Source organism: Psammomys obesus, unplaced genomic scaffold, assembly GCF_907164565.1.
Source record: "Psammomys obesus unplaced genomic scaffold, mPsaObe1.curated_primary_1811, whole genome shotgun sequence".
In the NCBI taxonomy this organism is placed as follows: domain Eukaryota; kingdom Metazoa; phylum Chordata; class Mammalia; order Rodentia; family Muridae; genus Psammomys; species Psammomys obesus.
Window position 1 is genome coordinate 9,902,221 of NW_026586550.1, and position 26,921 is coordinate 9,929,141.

Consider the following 26,921-nt stretch of genomic DNA (forward strand, 5'->3'; position numbering starts at 1 on the left):
AAGCTATACTAGACGTGTATGTATGAGTATACGAAATGTGACGGAACAGTCCAATTTTCAAATATAGTGATCATCACACTGGATTAAAAAGATGGACTCCATACATGCTGTCATAACATTTGCCCCAGAATAAACACACGCGGCTTATTTATTTCTCTCTTACCTTTTTGGGAAGCTTATTAGGCATCTTGAATCAGTAAAAGTCAGGATCCTTCATTCAGTCTGTGATGTTCCCAACCATAATATTCAAATATTGACTCGATCCCGCCTTGTCTCTTCTCCTATAGTTATACCAATTATATCAGACCAAGGCACCTAATTCTGTGTATCTCTTATCCTGATTTGTACTTTACTTCATTTTGTTTCTATGAGTCTCAGTATAGATCAATCATCTACTTTCTAGTCCAATAATTTCTTTCAGCAATACCTAATCTATAAACCCCATATACTAAATTCTCATTTTTTGGTGACTATATCAGTTTAAAATTTTCCAGTCATGGTTGGAAAGTTGGCTCAACAGTTAAGAATACTTAACAGTTAAGAATACCCACTGCTCTCACAAAGGACTGGGATTTGGTTCTCAGCACCTTCAGGAAGGCTCACAACTATATGCAAATCCAGTTCTCAGGATTCTAACACCATCTGCTGGGCTCTGTGTGGCCTCCTGCATGTATAAGGAGAACCCAAACTGATGCAGATCAGACACATACACGTGAATAAAAAAATAAATCGTAACACCATTCCAGCTGGATATTCTTCAACTCAGAGATGTTACTTTAAAAATGTTTTGTTTTATTTGTGTCTATATATGCCTCTGTGTGTATATGCACCCAGGCATGTGGGGACTCACAAAGGCTAAAAGGGTGAGTTGGACACTCTGGTACTGGTTGTGAGCCACTTGACATAGATGCTAGGAGTGAAACTACTGTCCTCTGCAAAAACAGCAAGTGCTCTTAACTGCCAAGCTAGCTCCTCTTCCCTATGTGATGACACTTAAAAATATTTGTTTATTTTTTGTGATGTCATAATGCCAGGCATTATGATGCATGCTTTTAAACTTGGGTACTTGGGAGATAGAGGCAGGTAGATCTCTTGTGACTTCAAGGCTAGCCTGGTATATGTTATGAGATACTGTCTCAAAAAAAAAAAAGTTCTAATTTCATGAACAAATGTTCAAGGGTAACCTTTTTTCCATATGAAAAAAGGAAACATGTCTGATAATTGTGTCTAAGTTTTTTTTCTAGTCTATTTCTGTTTTGTTGATTTTCCTTTTGGGTCTTAATTTCATGTTTTCACTATTTATTATTTCTAGAATATTTTGTTTTAAAATTTACTTGGGTATAATTTAGCAGGTAGGTAATAAGATTCCTCCAGAAAAATTGTGTTTCCACCTGTGGCGGTTTGAACAAAAAATGGCCCCCATTGGCTCATGTAATTGAACACTTGGTTCCCCTTTACTGGAAATGTTTGGAAGGATTAGGAGATACAGCTCTATTGGAGGTGTGTCACTGGGGGTGAACTTTGAGGTTTCAAAAGATATGCTGTTCCCAGTTAGCGCTCTGCCTAGTGCTTATAGATCAAGATGTAAGTGTTCAGCTACTGCTCCAGAATCATGCCTGCCTACTGCCCTGCTCTCCACCATGACTGTCATGACTCTAACCTTCTGAATCAGTAAGCCCCAAGTACACTCTGTCTTTTCTAAGTTGCCTTGGTCATGGTGTCTTATCACAGCGACAGAAGTTACTAAGAAGCTGGCTGGGGTGGTGCACATCCCAAATCAGGAGGATCTCTGAATTTGATGCCAGCCTGGTCTACAGTGGGAGTTTCAGGACAGCCAGGGCTTTTCAAAGAATCTATCTCTCAGAGAGAGAGAGAGAACCTGAGGCAGATGGTGGCACATTCCTTTAATCCCAGCACTCAGGAGGCAGAGGCAGATCTCAGAGTTTGAGACCATCCTGGTCTATAGAATGAATTCTAGGGCAGCCAGGGCTACACAGAGAAACCTGTCTTGAAAAAACAAAGTTACTAAGACACCTTCTATCAGTTAGATGGTGTTGGGATTGCCTAGTTGACCCCTGGAATTGAATCGATTCCCCTACTTTTAAAAGTGGCACCTTTTAATTTCCCAGTGAAGGTCAGAAACTCCCCAGCTCCGTCATGTGTTAAGTCAGTGTCTGTTGCATGAGGTTCAGGTATCTTTAAAGCCACTCTATTTTTCAGCTGCTTCTTTTTGATTAGCAAATGACCCCACAGCAAAAGCTGTGATCTTTTAGCACATACAGAAAGAAGGGAACTTTTTGCTTTGGCAGTCAGGGCTCTTTTACCTTTGGCCTCTGGCCAAAGGCAAGCTGTCTCTCTGATGGCTTTTATGAGAGATCAAATGCTCCTTGGAGAGAAAAGGATTCAAGTCACCTCTTTAGGCTCCATTTCTCAGCTCAAAGCCTACTGTATTTTTCTCTTTTATAATTTTTAGTAAATGCTTATAGTATTCATCCAACTTCCTTTTAGTTGTTTGTAATGAAAGGACAAAGCCCCCAACAAAGGGAAAGTGGATTGCACAGAGACACATGTGTATAGCTCTTGATATTTACTCTTTTCCCTCATTATTGTGATAAATAATTCTTCAGCAAATGGTCACCTGTCTGGCTCCCACGTGAAGACTCTACTCGAGAGCAATTCTGATGTTGAACTTGTCCACAAGACATGCTTTGATTACTGAACTGTCACTAAATGTGATTCAAGGACAGGCTTGGCTTGTGCTTGCATATCTGGGCTCAGTCTCCTGTGCTTCTGCCCTCAGAAACATTCAGCCTCTTCACAAATACAAAGACAAGCCAGATGGCTAAGCCCAGCATGGGCCCAGACAACCAACCCTAACCACCTAAGTTTGGACACCCTTCCTCAACAACCAATCGAAAACACAACAGTGGACTTAGGGTAGTGGTGGCAGGCAGGTAGAGCTCCATGTGTTCCAGGCCAGTTTTGTATAGACAGAGTGAGTTTCAGGACAACCAGAGCTACATAATAGAAAGATCCTGTCTCAAAATACAAAACCAAACAAAACGACAATAATAAATGAAACCAAACCAAACCAACAAGCCAAAATAACACATAATAGTGAAAAGCAGAAAAAGATTTATTCAGTGTGGCCACATGAGGAAGGACAAAGAGGTCCAGTCCATCTTCCAGGTCCTAATGTGAGACTTAGGTTTAAGTAGAAGGTAAATGCAACAGAAAACTAAGCGGTCCTAGTCATAACCATTATATTTTCATTCCAGATTCACTGTAAACTGGTAGGTGCTGGTATGGTGTGATTTTTTTCCCCCAGGAAAAAAATCCGATAGTAGGGATCCATCCTTTTCTCTCTCTCAGTATGAAACTCCTGGGAAAATTCCAATTTTGTAGAGTCCACTAGGACTCTATAGTCCACAATAGTCCTGTAATTAAAAGGAAGCACAGAGGTGTCCCTTTGGAATATTCCTATCCCTGGGGTTGTAGAGGCAGTTCATTGCTGGCCTGGGTCTGCTTCTGCCCTTGGGGTATCTAGGCACCATTGCATACTGGTAGGACTGGAAGGAATGACGCTTAGCCTGGTGGGTGGGTTAGCAGGATCTTGGTCAGCCGTGAGTGTGGGAGAAGTAGCCTTGTCCTAGAAGGTTTTCAGTGAAACAGCTCTGTTAATAAACACAGGTGAATACGGGCTATATAAACGTTGGGGAAGTGAATAGGGGTTTTCGGGGTGAGTAAATCATTTGCTGTGGCTGAGATGTTGGGAATGTTTCATTTGCAGGAAGAGGAATTTCAGGTGCTAGCTGGACATGTCCTTATAAGGAAATGAAGTTTTAACCTGAAACCTGGCCACCAGGCTACATGACTACCTCAAGGGTGACAGAGATGGAGGTCACAGGCTATGTGCACCAGGTAATGCAGGCCCAGAAGAGGGAGGGAGCAGTCCTTACCCCTGCCGGTCTCAAGATGAGATAATCAGGTTTAGACACACGATGACCTCACTCTTGCTTTAGGTTAGCTTCCCCAGTTACTCAGCTTGCCTGCCTCACGTCTCAGGGGTTAAGAACACAGGCTGCTCTTCCAGAGGATTTGTTCACAATAGGTGCACACACATACATTTAACACCCTCTTGTATTAAAATATAGTATCTTCATTCCTTCCAGGATGTTTACAGCAGCGTGAAGCATAACAACCCAGGTGAACCCAGCTTAGATCTACTGATTCCTGGCCCCAAAAACCAATAGTTGCATAGCAGAGAAGAAGTGACTATTGTAAGCCAATGCACAGGGTTGGATAGTTTGTTATACAGTACTTTTGTGGCTAACCACACAAGTAGCCTTTCAATAGAAAGGCTCAATAGAAAAAAAAAAATTTAAAGTCTATGCTCTGGGTAAGTTCCAGAGGCTTCTCTTTTCTAAGAGTCATTTTTTTTTTTTTAACCAGAAAGGTCTCACTGTTACATAATTCCCATTTGTTACATATAGCTAAAACAGTTCAGTAAGAGAGCAGGAGTGCATGGCTCCATGGTAGGGGCACCTCCCTAGTATACACTGTGTCTGTCCTCTGACATTTACTATAGACTCAGTCATGTGCACCTGCAGAGCAATGGAGCAATGAAGAATAACACCTCGTCTATGCCTGTGCTTTTACTTCTCCATGCTGAATCTCTCTCTCTCCCCCTCCCTCTCTCCAAGGAGGAGGAAGGGTATGACTTTGTAAGCCAGGCTGGCCTGGAACGCACTACATAGCCCGCCAGCTTGGTCAGTGGGCCTTCTTCCTTAATCTTCTGACTACTGAGATTATAGACTTGAGCCACCATGCCCTGACCCCCACTAAATCTTTTTTACATTTATACTATGCAGCATTGGTGGGGGGGGGTCTCCCTTTTGTGCATGTTAAGGGAGAAGAATGGTCAGTATCAACTTAGCAGTTTGATTTCTGAAGGCCTGAAACTGCAGTAAATTCATTAAGACCTATTAGTGAAACCTATTAGTAGCGTGGGATTTAATCCTAGCATTAGGAGGCTGAGACAGGAGGAAGGCAAGTTTAAAACCAGCCTGGGCTACAAAGTAAGGACTTACATGAAAAATCTATCATCAGGATTTAACAAATTGTACTATCTTGTCATATGTATCCTTTTTTTGTGTGACACAGGAGACTGAACCCTAGTTTGTGCATGTTAAGCAAGAACTAAACTCCACCCCTCTGCACTCTTCACAGTGTATGTATCAATGTATCACAGCAGGATCACTGAAGTACAGGGATGCTATTGATTTATGGACTTTTTGTTTGTTTTTATGGCATTGGATAATCCAGGGCCTCATCTATGCTAGGAAAACATTATATCATTACTACTGTTTTATTTGTTTGTTTGTTTTTAAGGTGGTCTCAGGTAGCTCAGGGCTGGCTTCAGATCCAATATGTGGCTGAAGAGGACTGCAAACTTCTGATCTCCTGCCTCTACTTCTCAAGTACTGGGATTACAGTCATACACCACCACACCTGATGAGTTATACTAGTTCTCTTGTTTTCAGTGTTGGGACTGAACATGCTAGGTAAATCTTAAAAAACCAAGTTGTAATGTTACTCTGATTCTTTGCATATTGATACTGTATCCAAACCTCTTCCTTAAATCTATGGGCTTTAAAAATGTATTCTTTTTTTCCTTTAAATTATTAGTTAAGAATTTTGTAGACATGAGTTTTGGCCATATTCAATCCCTTCACCAGTTCATCCCAGATCCATGCCCCTGCCCCTACTCACCCAATTTTGCCTTTTAAATTTTTTTTTCTATTGAGCCAGCCTTCTTTCTTCCTGTTTCTCTCTTTTAAGACAGGATCTCATTTAGCTCAAGCTGGTCTTGAACTTGCTACACACTGACCAATAACCTTGAGCTACTGATCCTTCTAATGACTCTCAAGCACTGCGGTTACATACCACTGTGTCCCGCCATATCTCAGTTTAAAAATGTCTTTTTACTTCCAGGAGGCCCTCCACTATGATGCTGAATAGTGTCTATGGTAATAGCAAAGACTAATGAAATTCACTAAAGTCTTTTTATTCCAACTCTGTAAAAAAAAAAAAATCATATTTTAAGAATTGACTTGTGGGCTGGAGAGATGGCTCATAGGTTAAGAGCACTGGTTATTCTTCCAAGGTCCTGAGTTCAATTTCCAGCAACCACAAGGTGGCTCACAACCATCTGTAATGAGATCTGGTGCCTTCTTCTGGCATGCAGGTGTACATGCAGATAGAACATTGTATACATAGTAAATAAGTAAATCTTAAAAAAAAAAAAAAAAAAAAAAGAATTGACTTGTACTGAAAGCCTTTTCTATTTCTATTAGAAGTACATGTATTTTCCCCTTCAATCTATTGATGCAGTAAATTATACTACAGTAAGCTCTGTAATGAAGAGAGAAGTTGAATAAGAAAAGGGTTATGTATTTCTTGAATGGCTGGTAAAAAATAGCTGGCAAGAGCCTGGCAAGATGGCTGCTGGTTAAGACTAAACCCTGCTTTTCTAGAGGATGAGTTCAGTTCCCCAGCATCCACATGGGTCACTCACAATGCCTGTAACCACAGTTCCAGGGGCTCCCACACCTTTAGCCTCTGGGGGAACCTACACTCACGTGCACATGCCTCCTCCTCAAATAAACATATATATGTTATTAATATATATATAAATATATACATAAAAATCTTCTTCCTGTCTCAAGATAGGGTTCCACTGAGTATCTCTGACTGCCTCGGAACTCACTGTAAACAAGGCTGGACTCAAACTCAGAGATCTGCCTGCATTTGTCTCTCTAGTGCTGGGATTACAGGCTTGTGTCAATATGACTGGCTGTTTCTTGTTTTTTTGTTTTTGTTTGTTTGTTTTAATACAGAGTGTCATAGAATTCAGGTTGACTTTGAATTGACTCTGTAGTTTAGGATAACCTGAGCTCCTGTCTTCCAAATGCTGGGATTATAGGTGTATACTACCATGCCCAGATTGAAATTCATTCTTATCTGTGATGTTGTAGTTTATTGGGATTACAAGTGTAGCCACTGTGCCCAACTCCTTATTTGTTTTTCTTTTTGTTTGTTTGTTTTCTTTTTCGAAACAGGATTTTTTTTCTATGTAGTCTTGACTAACCTGGACTCTCTTTGTAGACCAGGTTGGCCTCAAACTCACAGAGATCTGCCTGCCTCTGACTCCCTGCATGCTGGGATTACAGACGTGTGCCATTGTGCCCGGTTTATTTACTTATTTGTAAAATGCTCTTATGTTCACCTTAAGCTCCCAGTATAGTTTAGAACATCCTTGAGCTTCTGATTATCTTGCCCCCACCTCCCAAGTGTTGGGGCCATCTTGTTCTTTTTATGGAGTGATGGGAACTGAATTCAGGGCTTAATGCTCTAGCAAAGGACCAGTGTTCAGTTCTCAGGGTTCAAGTGAGGAGACTCACAATTGCCTATAACTCTAGCTCCAGGAAATCTGAAACCTTCTTTTGGCATCCACAGGCACCTAGATGCACACACATATGCACAAATAAGATAAAATATTATTTATATTCAGATAGGATCTCACTGTGTAGCTCTGGCTCACTTGGAACTTTCCCTATGTATATTACATTGGCCTCAAACTCACAGAGATCTGCCTGCCTTAAGGCCTGTACCACCACACTCCAGTTAGTAAATTTTAAACAAAATTTAGGTTTTTTTCCCCCAATATGTATATATGTGCATCACGCACATAACTGGCACCTGCAGAGGTCAAAAGAGAGTGTCAGGTGTCTTGGAACTGTAGCTAATAGTTGTGAGGACTCTATGGGTGCTGGGAGCCAAACCTAGGTCCTCTGTAAGAGCAACTAGTGCTCTCAATCAGTGGGGCCATCTCTCCAACCCCATTAAATAATTAAAAAAAATGTTTTTCAGGGTAGGTGAGATGGTTTAGTGGGCAAAAGTGCTTGCTGCTCAAGATTGATGAGCAGGGTTTGATCCCTGGAGCCCACAGCAGAAGAAGAGGATGAAGTTCTCCGCCAATCTCAATAGCCACACCTGTTTGTGCACACACATACACCATTAATAACGTGTTTCCCTACAATCTCACTTACCATGACAACTGAGATCTTTTTGGTTATCACCTAAATTCTGTACCCAGAACAAATGTGTCACTTCTCCAGGTCCCACTTAGTCCTACCCTAGTCCTCCCCTGGATCAAACTACACCATGGCACCATGTTGCACTTCTGCAATAGCTTCCTAACTAGTCTCTCTGCTCCTACAGTTGCCAAGCATTTCAGACCCATCCTCCACATGGTGTGTGTTTGTGTGTGTGTGTAAGTTTTTTTTTTTTTTGAGACAAGGCCTCACAATGTAGTCCTGGCACTCTTTATAGACTATGCTGGCCTTGAATTCACAAAGATCCACCTGCCTCTACCTCTGCCTTCCTACCCCTCCCCTAGCAAAACCAGCAGTATTTTGGTAAGATAAATGCAGTCATGTCACTCCTGTACTTTATTGTTCAATAGTCCCCTATGCCCTTGGAAATAAATCTAGACTTCATCCAAGTCTGAATCTTTTCTGACTTCCTTCCTGTTTGCCTTTGCACCGACTTGGTTGGTTGACTTTCCATCTCTGGAATAGGCTAAGGATATCTTGGCATTAAGGTCTTGGCATGAGTCGTTTAAAACAAAAAAGGGAGCAGTGTCTCTAATGCTTTAAATTAAGTCATCTCTTTAGAGAAGCTCTACTGTTTAACATAACCCAGCCCAGGAGCTTTGAAACTGTACTTTTAAGCTGGGCGCAGTGGTGAGTGTAATCCCAGCACTCAGGGAGATAGAGGTGGGCAGATCTCTGTGAGTTCAAGGCCAGCCTGGTCTACAAAGCTACACAGAGAAATGCTGTCTTGAAAACAAAACAAAACAAAAAGAAACTACACTTTATTTTTGTCTTCCTAATACTTTGACAAAAAGCTAATAATTTTCCAGTTATTTTACTTGTTCTCTCTCTCTGCTTTCAAATCCTAAGATAACTTTGCATATCAACATCTTTAACCAACCTTCAACACTGAAATACACACTAAATGATTAAGACAAATAACAATAAAACCCACAGTTAGCAGGGTTTGGAAAAAATAAACACCCACAAATAATGTGACAGTAGTATTTATTAATACTGAAGCAATCTCATTTTCCTTTCAGGACTAGAAATCAAATATAGCACCTCATGAATGCCAAGTGATTACTGCTCCCACAGTCCAACTCTAGTGCAATCACGTCTTTGCATGAAGTAAGGTTCATATCTGAAACTATATCCTAAATTAAATTTTGATTTATTTAAAATATACATATGAGTAATTTACAAAACTGCAAAACCAGCAATTATGAGCATGCACACACACAAAGTTTAAAAAAACAACAAGTTTAACAGGTTCATTGGGCAGTTACTATTCTTCTGAAGTCCTGATTTTCCCATGAAGTTGGCCTCCTATATTTCATACATGCTATTTCTATTGTCTTCTTCAACCAAAGGAGCCCCCATCTACAAGGCCTGTAAGAACTCCTTCACTTTTACTTTATAACCCAGTCCTGCTAATTCAACATCAAAGAATGTATTTATTACCTTTTTATGTACTTGCTGTCCCTTATGATCAGAGTAACTATTTTGATGACTGAAATTGTTCCAATTTCATTCTTGTCTTTCTCCAGTCCATTCTCAATACAACAGTGATCTATTTTTGAAAATGTATAAAAGTGATTCATATACACAGCCATAAATCAATGCAGCAATTTATGAAGAAAGTTAAGTTCTCCCCTCCTTCCCCTTTCAATCACAATCCTCTGGAATAACTAACTACACATTACATATTTGATGTGGATGAATCCTGTGATTTTTTTCTGTGATTTTATAGAAATGTTTTCCTGGGGTTGAAGAATTGGCTCAGTAGCTAAGGGCATAAACCATTCTTCCGAAGACCCAGGTTCATTGCAAGCACTTACATTGGGCTGATCACAGCCAATTGTCATTCCAGCCCAGGGTCATCTGCCAGCTCAGGCCTCCTCAGGCAGTGGCAGTCACATGCACATACTCATACCCAGAACTACACACACAGACATAGGTAGAAATAATAAAATATAAAAATAAGTTAAAAAATATTTCTGAGCTGGGTGTGGTGGCACACTTGAGAGACAGTGGCTGGTGGAGTCATAGGCCAGCCTGGTCTATAAAGCCAGTCCAGGACAGAATCCCTGTCTTGAAAAACCAAACAAAAAGAAACATTTTTTCCTGCATTTTAAAGAATTGTTACATTGAGAAGTGTACAGGAAACAATGTTATACATAAATATTAATATGTAAATTTTGGTTATTAATGTAGTAAAAGAACTGGCCTGAAAGAATAGTGACTCTTACTAGTTAGTAGTTCAATTGTCACTTTCTGTTAGTCTCTATCAACGAAGGAATAGAAATGATATTGTGCCTGCTAGTGGTGGTGCACACCTTTAGTCCCAAAACTTGGGAGGCAGAGGCAGCAAAATCTCTGAGTTCAAGGCTAGTCTGGTCTACACAGATAAACTGTCTCAAAAAACAAAACAGCAACAAAAAAGGGAGACTGCTTCCTAGTGCTGGGTACTCTGGGCAGTACTGCTGGCCCTCATTGTCCAAGAGCCTGGTGTGCTATCCCTCCTGCAAAAATGGGGGAACTGTCCTTCATAATTTCATGTCCCTTGTGACTTTTAAATGTCCCACCACAGGTGAAACACTTGTTTATGATTATCTGAATATAATTTACATCTAATTATCCAAGGTCTAACTTGTTTCACACAAAACAAGGAACACAAAGTTGTTTGTGTTTTTAGTTCTAACAAATAATCAATACATTAGGCATCTAATGGTGTAAATAAGAATAAATGGGTGTTGTCACCAGATGGACAAAACCACATCCATGTCAGTTAGTATGTATAGCTTTCACATACATGAGGATTTTGTTCTAAGTGGTAGCAAATGATGAATGTATTACATTTTTTAAAACAATCATGTTTATAAAAATACAGATGCTTTTACTGTACATCACCTTGTAACTGTTTATTTTTAGCTCTGACGATTGAGCTCAGGGCTTTGCACCACTTAGCTATGGCCCTAGGCTTTAACTTTTTTACTTTGAGTCCAAGATTTCGATTCCTATGTAATTCTGCCTGGCTTGGAACTTGCTATAAGACCTTGAACTTACAGAATTCACAGAGAGCCATCAGCCTCTGAGTGCAGGGATTAAAAGTGTGAGCTACATCACCCAAACCCTGGACCCTTCCTTCCAAGGAAGTCACCCAAGACTTGCACAGGCAGCTAATTCCTAAGAAATGTCCTTACTGTGAACAGTTCTTACTGACTTTAGTCTTCAAAAATGGAAAAAATGTGGCTGGGCATGGCAGCACATGCCTGCAACTCAAGTATTAGGGAGGCTGATGCAGGAGAATGCCAAGTTCAAGGCCAGTCTGAGTTACATAAGGAGATATCATTTAAAATTAAAAAAAAAAAACTTATTTGTTCACTTCACTACTTTGCTTACCCAGTATAAAATTATAAAATTATATATATGATCAGATTTTTAAAATATTCAAGCCACCTCTATGGAAATATTTAGGCATTTAATTACCTAAAGATGAATGAAAATGATATTCAAGCTTCTTTTCAGGTAACTGTTTTATGATTTTTGTAACTTCAAATTGAGGTAAGTATGAATTATCACAAACTAATTCTTTACTAAAATCGGCTCAGCTTGAGTGAAAACAGAAGGAGAGAAAAATAATTTAAAAAATGAGGGTTTCTCATCTTTCCGTATGTTTCCCTTTTCTGTTTTAAATCCTCCCCTCAGCCTTTTGCTTTCAGGCCTCAAATGTTCCAGACAAGCGATCCACCACTGTGCTACACCCAGTCCCATCCCATATATTTTATTTTTATCTTTCTGAGAAGGGTTTCTCTGTGTAGCCCTGGCTGTCCTGGACTTGTTTTGTAGACCAGGGTAGCCTGGAACTCACAGAGATCCACCTACTTCTGCCTCCAGAGTGCTGGGATTAAAGGCTTATTTTCATCATGGATTTGAAAACTTGTTTCCTTCTCCAAACCCCAACACGTGCACACACAGTAGAATGGGGACAGATCTGTGTTTTGCCCTCTGTCGTATGTTCTCAGCCTATGGCACAGAACTGGGTATCAAGGAGGAGCTCACTATTTGTACGACTAGGTGAATACAGGCAATAAGCAGAATGGACCGCTCTGGGAGCGCCACTTACACCAGAGTTCTAGTAGGCAACCTGGGAAGTCCAGTAAATGGATTGATTTTGCTATTTAGGATTTCTTGGTGCTCGAACCGGCTGCGGTTGCATTACGTCCTTCGGGACATGTTTATTTGTGCAGGCTGAGAACCTTACGACACATTTATGCATGCTGGATCGCAGCCAACAATAGTTCGCAGTGAAGTCCGCATGCTGTTCACATGAGCAGTAAGTAGCACGAGTTCTCCTGAGAAATGTGCACCTGGCAATTCAGGTATTTCTTCGCTGGCAATTTTACCGTAAGGATGAGAACAATCGTGCTGGTGTCAGGACGCGCAAAGACCGGGAAACGAATTAACGCTCACGTTCCCAAACAGTATCAAATTCCCACTCTAGACCAAATCCCGCAATCCTCAACCTGATTCTACTTCCGTAACTCCCCGGTAGATACATCTATGGAGGTCGGAGCAGAGAAGACATGTGCTCGCTCCCTGAAAATCAGTTAAGTTTCTTAGAGCTTTGGATTCCTACAGTTCAGCAAACATTAATGAAAACCGCTGACCACATGACACTGTAGCCACACACGCGGCCAAAGGAGGAAGCAAAACAAGAAGAAAGCAGGCGCTCCAGTGGCCACGTGAGGTACGAGCTCCCGAGCGCCCTCTCTAGTGATGACTTCAATTCCCGGCCTGCCCCGGGGCGGTTACTATCCGAGGACTACAACTCCCAGAGTGCAGCGGACCAGTCCGCCGCAACCTCCCACTCGGCCGCCTGCCGCTCGTCCCGCCCCTCCCCCGCCCTTCCCAGCCGGATCGGCATGCGCCTGCGCACCGGAGGCTGGAGGAGTCTTACCCTAATGTAAGATGGTGGCCCGTCTAGCTGTGGAACCCACCGAAAGCTGAGAGTCTCTCTCAGCCGTAAAGGTCGGACTCGCTGAAGCAGTCAGGCCCGGTTCTGAAGAGTTTTTTCGCCGACTCTCGTTCATTGGTCTCCTGTGAGGACTCGGCAGCGCGTGGAGTCGGCTAAGAGAAAAGCGAGGCAAGGCAGGCGGGTGAGTGTCTGCGGGGCTGGGCTTAGGGGAAACCCGGGTCTTACCGGCTACGAGAGAGCGGAGGCTTCGCTGGGACTGTGCAGGCCGCACCCCCCTTTTTCCCCACCCCCCGCCTCGTCTTCACCCTCCTCCTCCTCCTCCGACTGCCTCCTCCTCCTCTTCCTCCCTCTCCCCTCTACGCCACAGCAGTTACCACCAGGAAAAGGCAGCCGGGCTGGAGGTAGCGCGGCGGCGAGCGCCAGCTCTCCTCCAAGAAATTTCTCCAATTGGGAACCCAAGAGGGCTTCCCATCCCCAGCTTTCCCCCGCATTTTTTCTGGCAACAGTCTCCTTGGGACTCGGTCCTTCTTGTTTCCCCAGCCCCCTTTCCCCTCTGACGTCCTTTCCTACTGGCCACGGTCTCCCAAGCCAGAGCCATCACTTCCACTCTAACGGGTGCTGCTGCTCATTGCCCATCTGTCCTGCTTGGTGCTTGGGTTTTTGCTTTTTGTTTGTTTGTTTGTTTGTTTGCACCCCCCTCCACTAATGCCGCTCAGGATCTAGCCTCTGCCCCTCTAGTGCTTGCAATCAGTCCCCAGTCTGTCTGCCAGACCCGAGCTGAATCCGACGTGCAGTCTCCTTTAACCACATCTGTCATCTTAAAGCCACCCCGTGAGTATCTAAATCATGTTGCTGCCCCGTTGCTCCGTGTAACCCACCTGTTTCTCAACCTTCTTGAGAATTGTCGGTTCCTCCCCGCTTTCCTATGCAGATTCTTTCAGCACACACTTCCAGAAAAGGGGAGATGCCCCGTGTTGTACCTTGAAAAGTGAAGGAAGTTGGGAAGTGAATGAAGTGAGGTAGGATACTATTAACGTTAAGAGAAAAGATCTCTTCAGGCTACTCAGGAAAGGAATAGTTTGCATTTCATGATCTTTTTGTTGCTCAGTCGATCTGTTGGACCCTGGCATTTTACCCATCTTTTTCATTTTCGACCTTCTGCATGCTCCTCAGCATTCTCCTGAATTCCCTTTCCTCAGGACACTTGATGTTGTTTCTGATTATACCCATAAAGATCAGCTTAGCATTTCAAAACAAGATGAATCTGGCACACACACACAGAATTCATCCGTGAACACCACATGCAAATACAAATGGCATTTTGATTATATGTGGGTTACAGATTCCTTTTATATCGATTATTGGCTCCATTATATTGATATTTATGTTAATTGATAATACTTGTGATTTGGGTGGAGATTTCCTGTTGGCTACTGTAAAATTGACTTTTTTTTTTCTTTCCTCTTTTGATCTGGGAAGTTCTCTCTTTTGACATTTCTAGGATAGGAATTATCAGAATAAGTTAAACACATGCATGCAGAAGAGAAGTTTATATTCTGGGGTAAACTTAAATTCCTTTTTTTTTTTTTTTTCATAGAAAAGAAGGGGGCTGAGAAAAGAAGTCACAGAGCTGTACATATGCATGCTTTCAAGGGTACTTAGGTTGTTATTACTTGTAGTAAGAATTAGAAACCCAAAAGCAAGGGCTGGTTCAGGGCCTCTGTTTAGTAAAAGCAGAATTGAAATGTACTAGTTTGTATAACTAGAAGTCAGAACCTTTGCTATAATACACCATATTAGAATAAAGAATTGTCAGAAAAGCAAGTAGGGTTATGTAGGTCAGATACACACATGTCAACTTTGAACATAAGATATTGTGTTTTTTATATATATGTAAAAATATTTAAAATCACAGTAACAATCTCATGATGCAATATGTCTCATATTGGGAAAAACGATAACAGCTTAAGTATAAATACAAATACAGTTCCTCTAGTCACTTCTGCACATTACTGAGTAATTCTAAGTTTTACATACTTTACCTGTAAAATGAATATTCTTATATTTGATGTTATATTCAGTTATTGTGAAAAAAAATCTTTAAAATATAAGCTAAGGTTAGAAGAGCTGTTCATAAAGCTTCTTCCCCCCCCCCTTTTGTTTTGAGGGAAGGGGTTCAACTTGGCTGTCCTGTCCTGTCTCTTTGTTAGACCTAGCTGGCCTCAAACTCAGCAATCGATCGCCTGCCTGCCTGCCTGCCTGCCTGTCTCTGCCTGCCTCTGCCTCCCTGAGTGCTGGAATTAAAGACACACCCATGCCGGTCTTAGGCAGGGTCTTTCTGTAGTAACTCTGACCAGTGGTGGTGTAGATCAGGCTGGCCTTGAACTTGTAGACAGCTGCCTGCCTCTTCGTCCTAAGTGGTAAGTGTGCCCTTCAACTTCTGGCCAAAGCTCCTTTGTTCCTTTTAGCCATTTAAGCCATGTTTGGCAAGACTGAGTAAATCCGTAATCTTTTTTTTTTTTTTTTAATCCGTAGTCTTGTAGAGTTGGAAGCAACTTCTGTAGAAAACCTTGTCTTTATCGATACTTTGAAGTTAAAAAGGAAATAATACTTTCCATTTAGCTTATCAATAACTTGTCTTTAACTCCAAGTAAAGAGTAGGTAGATGCTGGTAGAAAGCTTGCCACTCTGAACAGTTTTGTCTGGGTACTCTTGGCAGTTGTACTTGGCTGAATTGTAAGCAGCAATTCTGAGAGGACTGTTTGGTAGAAGGGAGTGAATGGTTTTTAATACTTTTTTTTTCTGTCATAAAGGTATTTGCTTACTTAATATCTTAAGTTTTCCTTCTCCTTTGGGGTCATCAAATTCTTGCTTCTAGTCTTTTGAAATAAAAGTGAATTTACTTAGGGATCTTTAGGATGTCTAGAGAAGATGTAAAAAGTTCTTGGACACATTGATACGAGGAAGTAAACTAAAATTTATAAGTATTTTTGTGTAGTTTTTATTTGTAGCATTTTCAACATGGTGGCTTTATACTTGATGACTTTCTTTGATAATTTAGAATTCTTTCTATCAAATTGAATAGTTGAAGTCTTCAAATGAATAGATTGTTTGTATAAGATTTTTAAGCATGAGTTAAAGTTGGCTTACCATATAATTTTTCTGAAAGTTGCATAGATAAACTTTTAATTTGATTAGGATTAAGAGAGATACTCAAACAGCAAAATAAAAAATAAAGCTGTTTTGTGATCCGTGTCACTTTTCTTCTAAATGGATATAGGGATAGTGTGCAACCCATTACTTTGTTTTTGTTGTTCTGAAATAAGGTCTTAACTGTAGCTCAGGCTGTCCTGCAACTGACTATGTAGAATAAGCTGGCCTTTAAGCATAGAACAGTCATCCTGCTTCAGCTTCCTTAGGCTGGAATTACAGGAGTGAGCGGCCATGTAACCAGTACTGGACAACTCAGTACTTCGTAAGGACAGAAGGTATTGCCTAAGGATGAATTCTTAGCACTAGGGGAGTTTTACTTATTTATTTGTATGGTAGTAGGCTAGACTGTGGAACCTCCTGCATGCTAGACAGTAGCTTTCAGGAGAGTGTTATTGTAAAAAGAATTTTGTGTCTTAAGAGAAAGCAAACAATTCATTTAAGCAGTTTGGCTTTAGAAGTGTTTCTTTTTCTTCCTCTCTACTCTTTTAAAATGAGGCTGTGCTCTTCATTTTATAGATTTGTGTGTGTGTGTGTGTGTGTGTGTGTGTGTGTGTGTGAGTGACTGTAAGTAATTCTTGAGTGAACTGTGTTATTGTTTTTGTAGACTGTGAGTTAGGTTAAATTTGTGAAAGCTTCAGTCTCCTGAAAATTCAAGTAGTTCTGTTGCTACTTATAATATTGCCTTGACTTTTTGTGAAGGAAGTTATAGTGAACTCAGTTGATTTTGAAACGAAAACATTAGGGAAATAGGTTATAGAGGTTTTTGCTGTTCTAGAAACAGTATAACTAGAATGTACTACATACATATCCCAAAGGATTTTTTAATCTAAATGGAGCTTGTAAATGGTTTTCATCCCACTGGAATAGCATGTATCAGATAAAACATGTAACACATTCTAATATTTTATAAACTTTATGTTCCCTCAGTTATTAAGAAAGGTCTACAGATGTCCATTCTCGAAAAGAAAGTTGCAGGAAACCTGCTAACTTTCTCAAAAGTTGAGAGTTCATGAATCATGATAGCATAATCTACTTCTTTGACCAAGTTGTGGGTATTTACACAGTTTATTTCCAAATCATTTTAAATCTCATTTTGTAGGCTTTTTTAGTTGAAAGATTGTATAGTAAATGCCAGCTTTCCCAAATGTAGTTATCTGTGGGTTCTTCTACATTATTCTTTCACAATTAAAAAAAAAAAAATGAGTCTCTGTGTCTGTGTGCATTTGTGTGTTCATACAGGTTCCTGTGTGTGGGCAGGCCAGAGAACAACTAAAGGTGTCAACTCTAGGAATGTGGACGGAGACTCTCATTGGTTTGAAACTCAGCAGTTAGGCTAGATTGGCTTTCCATTAAATCTCAGGATTCTTTCTGTCTTTGCCTAGTCAGAGCTGGAATTGCAAGTACACACCATGCCCAATGAGTTTTGAGGACAGAACTCAGATTCTCAAACTTGTAAAAATGCCATATATGCCATCCTCTCCCACCCTGGGTCTTTTAAGTTTGGTAAGTGTCTTTGTTTGCCCCCCCCTCAAAAAAAAGTTGTTTATATACAATTTCAGCATTGTTTTTGGCCCTTTAATGTTTAGTCTTTCCATCTAAGGAACACATTTCAGGCTTTGTGCTTATGAAGCACGTATATTAGTATTTAGCAGCTTCATTATTGTAATTTAATAGCATGATACTTTTTTTATTGGAAGAGGAAAACCTAGAGTAAAGATGCACAAGTATAAGGCAGTCAAGATGTTTTTCTTTGTCTCAGTATATTTGTGAGGATGGCTTCTTCATTTTTAAGGTGTTTATATAGGAAGGTTCTTCTGTTTCAAGCTTTACTTGCATTAAATGATAGGTAGTGTTGTTACTATGGTAAGCCTTGCTACTTGCACAGCATATGTGTTAGATATCTGTTCAAAATTTTTTTTGTTTGGCATGGTCACTGAAAATCTCATCTCTTAAGAAGTTAGGCAGTTTTGGAATGGAATTAGAAAGTTAAGTGATCAAATTGGCTTGTGCAAAACTAGTGTAAAATAACAATGGTAAATACTAGGAATAGTGACACATACCTTTAGTCCACCATTTGGGAGGCAGAGGCAGGCGATCTCTAAGTTTGAGGTCAGCCTGGTCTACATAGTAAGTTCCAGGACAGCTAGGGCTGTACAGTGAGACCCTGTCTCAAAAATGAAACAAAGATCAAGGTGGGAAAAACTCAAAGCTAAACTTCAAAATCTCAATGTAATTGAAAAAACAAAACCAAACAAAACAAAATATTACTTAAAAATAGTAGGTGTTGTATCACTGTTTGTAGAAGAAATTAGCAAATCATGATGTAGAAAAAGCAGTGATTGAATTTGAATGGTATCTATATGCTAGCATATCCAAGGGTGGAATGTTCCCTAACAGTAACAGATACATGCCTAAGCCAAATATCCAGAGATTCTTAAGCATGTTTTTCTGTCTCTCGGTAAGATGTAATTTTTTGATAATTTATTACCTATTTAATTCATTTCCTGTTAGGGCATCAGGTGTCTTTAGATTGTGAATTTACTGAATTGACACTGGCTGACTGAGGTTATTGAACCATTGGTTGTAGCAGGTTTTTCTCCATTTAAAAAAAAAAATTTCTGCTTTTCATATTTTACTTATGACTCTTTTCTGATTTTTTTTTTAACCTTCAGCAATTGTTTGGGCCATTTTGTGGATGCCAAAATTGAATAAAAATGTGAACTAGAGACAGTATTGCTTTGGTGGTAAGATTAATTTTGTTCTTCATAGAGATTTCTTACATTCTGATGATATATATTCTTCCAATTTACTTTCATTAACTTGCAGAAAAGAATAAAGATGCTGCAAGTTCCTTGTCAGGTTCCTTTCTAGAAACCTTTTTTTTTTTTTAATTTAATTTAATTTTACTTATATATTTATTTACTACAATTTATTCACTTTGTATCCCTGCCACAGCCCCCTCCCATGTCTCTTCCCAGTCCCACCCACGCTCCTTCTTCTCCCTCTATGCCTTTTCCCTAGTCCCCTGATAGGGGAGGACCTCCTCCCCTTTTATCTGACCCTAGCTTATCAGGTCTCATTAGGGCTGGCTGTTATCATCTTCCTCTGTTTGCTGGCAAGGCTGCACCCCCCAGGGGGAGGTGATCAGAGAGCCAGTCACTGAATACTTGTCAGAGACAGGAGGAATGGATACAGAAAGTGTGGTACATTTATACAATGGAATACTACTCAATTAAAAACAAGGAAATCATGAAATTTGTAGGGAAAAGGTGGGAACTAGAAAAGATCATCCTGAGTAAAGTAACCCAGAAACAGAAAGACACACATGGTATATATGCACTTATAAGTGGATATTAGACATATAATATAGGATAAACATACTAAAATCTATACTCCTAAAGAAGCTAAACAAGAAGGAGGATCCTAGGAAAGATGCTTAATCCTCATTCAGAAGGGCAAACAGGATAGACATTGGAAGTAGGAGAAGACAAGGAACAGGACAGGAGCCTTCTTCCACAGATGGCTTCTATCCAGCAGGGTATAGAAACCTTTCTTTTACTGTCAGTGGAAATCTAGTTATTTGTTGGGTAAAGAAGTTAATTTACAATTTAGGCCTGGTAGTACAGGTCTGTAATCCTATCTATTTTGGAGTGAAGCAGCATGATCATGAATTCAACATCAACACGCGCACACATGCACATACTCTTTCAAGTGAGAGTAATTGTAGCTAGGCATGGTACTATAGACCTGTAATGTTAGTACTTGGCAGCTGACTTGGCTTCAATAGTGAGATCTTGCTTCAAAAAACCAAACAAAACTTTGTTTTTTGAGACAGGGTTTCTCTGTGTAGCCTTGGCTGTCCTGGACTCACTTTGTAGACCAGGCTGGCCTGGAACTCACAGAGATCCACCTGCCACTGCCTCTAAGAGTGCTGGGATTACAGGTGTGCACCACCATGCCCAGCTCTAAACTAAATCTTTTGTTTGCCCCTGCACCAGTATCCTCAACAGAAAACAAAACAAAACAAAACAACAACAAAAAAGGTATTATAATGTGATTTGTGTATATTTAAAATAAAGTTAAGACTATTAAGTTTTTTTTTTTTTTTTTTTTTAAATGGGGGCCAGAGAGCTGGGATTTGACTTTAGAGCTTATATGTAGTGGGAAAGCACTCTACCACTCAGCTATATTCCGAGCCTAAATCTTTTTTAAAAAAATTGGACTTTGTGAAAAAAATTCAGCAAATACAAAGTAACTGTGGATTGCACTGTAGTTTGTCACTGAGCCGCAAAGATTATCATTGCACAGTTTGGTTTCATCTCTGCCCCACTCACTTTACCTTTCTTCCTGCTACTCTTTGCCCTGAACCACTTTGAATCAAATCCTAGTCATGACATTGTTTTCTTTTGTACTAAACTCTTTCGACATAATAAAGTACTTTTAATTTTAATCAGGAGCATGTAGTCAGCTTTTCAAATGGCTGAGTGCCTATTATAGACCACATGCTGGAAAGCAGCAGTTTGCGTTTATCTTGACAAGGACTCTTTGTAATAGTATAACCAGCACTGTCCAGAGCAGTATTCAAGTAATGTCTATAATATATCAATTCCAGTCCCTTGTCTTCACGTCAGAGTTGTGGGCTGCGGCTTTCTGAAGAGAGTAGGACGTAAATAAAGAATATGAACTATTTGTATCTTCAGAGTATCTCCAAGGAATATTCCACACTGTGTGTGGCGTGGAAGCATGAGCTTGCTGACATGATGGGAGGGGAATGTAAGACGTTGGATTTTTCTGGAAGAAAGTGTTAATCTGGGGAATTGTAGCAAATTATTGTATATAAGTAAAATAGAGTTGGTTTATGAAGCATTAAAGTTGAATTCAATGTGGGAAGCATTGAAGAAGGCCCGCCCCCTTCCAAAGAAGAAAATGTGGTAAGGGTCAGGAGTTACATGGTGCTATTTTTTTTTTTTTTTTTTTTTTAGAAAGGTTAATTGTTCTTTCAGTACTGTGCAGAATGATTTGGGGTTAACAGCTGAGTTTTGTTTGAAATATTAAAGACCAGTTAAAAAGCTATTCTGAGGAACATTAAAGTATGAAGGTAGAAATTCTGCAGGATTTGGCAGTGAATTAAATCTATTTTTTTAAGATTTATTTTAATGTGTATATGTGTGTGTATGTATATGTGCTAAGTGTTTGTAGGAGCCTATAGAGGACAGAAGAGGGAGTTCAATGAGGGAGTTCAAAGAGGGAGTTTAAACATGCTGCTTCAGTCTTCACTATGCTAGAATTGTAGGCATGTGTTCCCATGTCTAGCTGGTAGAACTGTTTTGGCCTTTTTTTTTTTTTTTAACTTTTATTTATCTGGTCATAATTGTTAAACACAAACTATTTGCCTTGTCTTTGGGGATTTTTATTTTTTAACCAGGGATTTTAATGTGTTAATTTTGGATTTTAAAATAGAATTTTTGCAGGAGCATCTTTTTCTCTGTGTATATTTGTGTGTGCTTTTGCCATATATGTGGGTGTCTGCACAGGCAGGGAGGGGGGGAGCACTGGAAAGCTTAGAGCTGGAGTTGCAGGTGTTTATGGCCTCCTGCTGTAGATATTTGTAGCTGAGTTTAGGTCCTCTGCAAGGGCAGTAAACAGCAGAGCCATCCCTCCTGTCCTGTAGTCTCTTTTCTTCAGCCTCTTAAATCCCAAAGTTATACCATGCTTAGATTAGAACATTGGACTAAGAAATGTTCTACTTGTCTTTTATAATAAGCTGCAATTTTTAACACAAGGCTATTCCCTCACCTGCCCATTGAGTCTTGTGTTATCTAGGCTGGTGTGCTGGGACTGTAGGCCAGTATAAATGTAGCTAATATAGAAGCAGGTCTTTGGAAAGGAAGTGATACATGATTACTTAAATAACCTTAAATTCAGTTTTTTAAAGTGATTTATATATTCATCCAGTGGGAAATAGTGAGGAAAACAAACATTAAGATAGTAAAAATTAAAATCTCCCCCTCTGGGGCCATAAGACAGGGTCTTGCTTTGTAGAGCTACAAAGTGTGTTCATTCTGCCTGTGTCTCCTGCAGTATTGGGGTTACAAGTGTATGTCACAGTGCTTGCTCACTGTTTACAATGAGAACTTTTGTCTCATCTGCTTCTATGTGTTCATTGGTACAGATAAGATACAAGATGGCTTATATTTGGATAATTAAACTCGGGAAATATTATTGGATAGCTTTAAAGTTTAATGATGGCTTGATGAGGCCGAAAGAATGGCAGAAAATTCTGATGAATAAGGCCATTAAATATTGAAGGCTTCAACTTAAGGATGAATAGGATTTTATGGTCAGCAAGACAGAGAATAAGATTAAGAAATGAAAATTTCTTAAGAAATTTAAGACATTAAAAATGAAAATTTATTCTTTAATTTACTTTGATGTGTTTTATTTTACAAAAGTAATATTGGGGGCTGGGAAGATGGCTCAGTTGGTAAAGTGCTTGCTGTATAAGCATTAGGACTTCAGTTTGGGTCTCTGACACATACTTGAAACCAACCAATCCTCCTTCTCCTTTCCCCCCAAATGCTGAGCATGCTGGGTACCTGTAACCCCAGCTCTGAGAAGGCAGAGAAAGGAGTATCCATGGAGTTTTCTGAATCCCTGAGCACCAAGTTCAGTGAGAAACTGTGACTCAGTGGGTAAGTTAGGGAGTGACTGAAGAAGATGCCTGATGTCCATCTTTGGCTTCCGCATGTACATGCACATGTGCACATATACATGAACACAGGCCAGTGCTCACAGACTCTTAAAAATCTGTGTGTGTGCATGCTCATGCAGGTGTTGTTGCTGTTCTGAGACCCTTGAAGGTGTTTTCTTTTAATCAGTTTCTTGACCCTCATTAAGCTAACTTCAAATACTGCGTATTTCTAAACAGCATGCTTCATTTTGTGAAGGAACTTTTCACATTTTAAGCTTCTCCCCCGCTCTGCCTTCCACCTTATCTTGCTCGTGCTAGCAAGTGCTGTACTGTTGAACTTGTGTCCCCCAGCCCTTTGCATTTTCCTTCTTTCTGGAGACAGTATCTTATGCATTCAGGCTAGCCTGAAAATCACTTTGATTTTTTTAACTATTTATTTATTGTGGACTTGTTTGAGTATTTGCATTTCATGAGGTGTAAATGAGGTTCAGAGAACAGCTTTTGGGAGTCAGTCTTTTCCTTCTATCATTTGGATTCCAGGGGTCAAACTCAGGTCATCAGGTGTAGTAGCAAATGTCTTTACCTACTGAGCCATTTTGTCAATTCCTAAAAAATTACTTTGTAGCAGAGGATAACCCTTGAATGCCTGATCTTCCTGCATCCATCTCCCAAGTATTGGGATTAAGGTGTGTGTTACTATGCCCATCTCATTTTGTGCTATTTATTTGTTTATTTATTTTTAAATTTTATATCTTTGTTTTATTGTGTGAATGTTTTGTCTTGCATGTAATTTGTTCAGCAAGTGTGTACCTGATCCCTTTGTAGAGGTCAGAATTCAGTATCAGATCCCCTGGAACAAGAGTTACAGGTGGCTGTGATCTACTGTGTGGGTGCTGGGAATTGAACCCCAAACCTCTGCAAGACTAGCCAGTGCTCTTAACCGCTGAGCCATCTCTCCACCACCCTCACTTTGTTTTAGCTTTGTAAATGATAGAAGAATAATGATTATATTTACTTTTATTTCTTGCTTCATTTAATATCTAAAATATTCTTATGCTATATTTAATTTGTAGATCTCAAAGATTCTCACAGTCAAGGCTGAAACTGTCTGAAGCCTAAGGTGCTTAGAAATTTAAATTTACACTTTTACCAGCTTTTTTTTTTTCTTGTGTTATAAAAGTTAGGATCTACCTTAATTCTACAAGTGTTATAGCATTTGTGTAATATTAATAATGAAAAAAACCCAAGATGTAATGTAGCACATTATTGAGAAATACACGTTAGTCAACCTGAGCTTCAAATTCCAAAATGTTCCTAATCTGGAACTGGCATACTAATGTGATAGCTGCAGTGGAGAGTTCCATGCCTGCCCTCACATTACAGACCATAGTCAAGGCACACAGACTGAAACTAAATGTTTATCTTAGGACATCAAGTCTGTAAGTTTAAGGTATATCTGAAATATAAGTGACTTTCATATAGTTGTGTACTCTTCTCAGTTTTGAACCTGTCTTATGTATCTGAACTCTAAAACACATTTTCTCCAAGTATTTCAGGAATATGCAACCTATAATCTGCTTGACATGTCCCCTATCCTTAGAACTCCTTCATTTTTGTAATGTGTCAGCTCCTATTTTGTCATTGTTTCCAGTTTTGCTTTTTTGTGACAGAGTCTTCCTGTATATAGCCCAGGCTGGCTTTAAACATGCTGCTTCAGTCTTCACTATGCTAGAATTGTAGGCATGTGCTCCCATGTCTAGCTGGTAGAACTGTTTTGGCCTTTTTTTTTTTTTTTTTTTTTTTTAACTTTTATTTATCTGGTCATAGTTGTTAAACACAAACTATTTGCCTTGTCTTTGGGGATTTTTATTTTTTAACCAGGGATTTTAATGTGTTAATTTTGGATTTTAAAATAGAATTTTTGCAGGAGAATCTTTTTCTCTGTATATATTTGTGTGTGCTTTTGCCATATATGTGGGTGTCTGCACAGGCAGGGAGGGGGGGGAGCACTGGAAAGCTTAGAGCTGGAGTTATAGATGGTTTTGAGACACCTGACATGCATGCTAAAGTCAAACTTGGATCTTCTAAAAGAGCAGGAAGGACTCTTAGCCATCCCTGCATGCCTTTGACTTGTCTGTTATTTTTAAGTATATAGGTATTGGGCAGATTGCTATACCCTGGCATTTTGCAGGATAGGCAGGTTGATTTTGGGGAAGCATTTGTCTGTTCAAAAACTTATCTCACATTAGCAGTGAGGACTCAGGCATCATTGTTTTCCTTACTAATAATTTTAAGGCAGCAAGAGACTCTTGAGGATTATTATTGTGTTCTTTTCTTTTTTCATTTTGATACTGGAGATTCCTCACATGCACTGATCATGTGTTCTACCAGTGAGCTATATCCCCAGCCCTAGACTGCGGTTTTTATTACGTATTACTGAATTCTAGAACCAGGAGTGTTAGGTCATGCTTCTTGTAACCCAGCCATCAGGAGGCAGAGGCAGGAGGACTGTCACAAGTTTGAAGCCAGCCTGATCTATAAACCTATAGAGAGTGACCCTGTACCAAAAGAAGAAAAACAAAGTAATTTAAAAAATTTGCAATGTGGAGCTGGAGAGATGGTTCAGTGGAGAGATGGCTCAGTGGATAAAAGCATTTCCTGCTCTTCCAGAGGAGCTGTTAGGTTCCCAGTGCCTGTGTCAGATGACTTCTGGACTCTATTCATTTTCTCTTTCTCTCTCTCCCTCTCTCTCCCTCCCTCTTTCTCTCTCTTTTTCACACACACATACACACTCTTGTAAGTAAAAACAAAATGTTTGAAAAAAATTTAAAACCTGTCATAATACTAAAGAAAATACTGTTTTTAAGTATTTGCAGTAAAAGACTAACTTAGATGATTTTTGTTTTTGTTTTGTTTTAAAGCAAGGTTCTCATTATTTAGCCCTGGCTAGCTTGGAACTCATTATATAGACCAGGCTAGTCTTGAGCAGACAGAGGCGGCACCACCTGCCTCTGCCTTCCCAGTGCTGTAAATAAAGGTGTGCCACCATGCCCAGTCTTAGATGATATAGTATGGGTGTAAATAAAGATGTTGTACCACTGTGCCCAGTCTTAGATGATATAGTATAGGTGGTCACCCGTATGTGTATTGTGTATTGTGTGTATGCTGGTGCCTACAGAGGCCAGAGGAGGGCTCATATTTCCTGAGACTGGTTGTGAACTGCCATGTAGTTGATGGGAATTGAATTAGGATCCTCTGGAAGAACATCTAGAACTCTTAACTTCGAGCTGTCTTCCCAGCCCTGAGCTAATTTTTTAAATTTTTTAATATTGCATTCAGCTAGCCTGTAGTTTTCAATAAGAACTTTGAACTTTTTTTATTCATTGTTTCTTCAGGTAGGTGCACTATTGGGTAGAATCAGATAGTGTGAATCTTTGTTCTACCACTTAGAGTTCACTTCCTAACCTAGGACAGTTATTTGTCTGAATCTCAATTGTATCATATAGAAGAAGACCTAGGGCTGACATGCTGTCCGTTGTTGGAGACCTTGAAGGATGATGGCCTCTTAGATTATTGTCTCCTCCAAGGCTGCTGGGTTTTCTGGCCACCCATCTTTTGTTCTTTGGGACTTGCAGTGCCTGAGGCTGGGCCTGCACATGCTTCCTGCTTTTCTTCTGCTACATGCCTGTATGCTCTCTGGACAACTTCATTGAGTTCACTGCATTTGCATGTCAGGCATTTCCCTCTCTCAGGGTTATAATCTTTTTTACTGTTTGGCATGGCGGACACCATGGGTGAGGAGGCACTGATTTTGTTTTCTGGTGCTTGCCTGCCTATCTATCTATCTATCTATCTATCTATCTATCTATCTATCTATCTA

General features: G+C 39.9%; 1 protein-coding gene and 1 non-coding gene across 9 annotated transcripts in view; one reads left to right on the forward strand and one right to left on the reverse strand.

The window, feature by feature from the left end:
* The first annotated feature begins 13,114 nt into the window (after window positions 1–13,114).
* Cnot4 (CCR4-NOT transcription complex subunit 4) overlaps window positions 13,115–26,921 on the forward strand; it is a 106,304-nt gene continuing 92,497 nt past the window's right edge. For 7 of the 8 annotated variants that reach the window (XM_055602017.1, XM_055602016.1, XM_055602021.1 and 4 more), the window contains exon 1: window positions 13,115–13,318. The gene's annotated coding sequence lies outside the window, so the exon portion shown is untranslated. Of the gene's footprint in view, window positions 13,319–19,062; window positions 19,095–26,921 lie in introns of those variants that run through there. The other variant, XM_055602018.1, reaches the window with a different exon arrangement.
* LOC129672649 (U12 minor spliceosomal RNA) lies at window positions 25,205–25,340 on the reverse strand. The gene has a single exon (XR_008719532.1). It is a non-coding gene; the product is annotated as a U12 minor spliceosomal RNA (small nuclear RNA).